Consider the following 477-nt stretch of genomic DNA (forward strand, 5'->3'; position numbering starts at 1 on the left):
TGTGATACTAGTTTGCATACTAGAGTCGATTCTCCTTTAACCTTTGGTTTTCTTCTTCTAAAACCAGGTTAACGACTTAAAGACTTCATTGGGATTGTGAAGCCAGACCGATACTACTTTTATCGTAGTTGTGTGATCTGATCTTGCATCTTATATCGTACGAGTAAAATCAGATTGATTGGCTTGAGATTGATATCTCCGATAGGCAAGATATAAAAAGTAATCACAAACATCTTCGTCTCATTGTTTGAGATTCCGCAACATATTGTTTCGCTAACATACGATTAAGATTGTTGTGAGGTGATTGATAACTCTAGGCTGTTCTTCGGGAATATAAGACCGGATTATCAATTGGTTCCTATTCACCTTGATTATTATCAAAAGACGAAACAAAACCTTTAGGGTTTATCTGTAGGAGACAGATTGATCCTTTGATAGACTCGTCTGCGGGATACATATTTGTTTATTATCAAAGAC

This window comes from Papaver somniferum, chromosome 2, assembly GCF_003573695.1.
Source record: "Papaver somniferum cultivar HN1 chromosome 2, ASM357369v1, whole genome shotgun sequence".
NCBI classification, from domain to species: domain Eukaryota; kingdom Viridiplantae; phylum Streptophyta; class Magnoliopsida; order Ranunculales; family Papaveraceae; genus Papaver; species Papaver somniferum.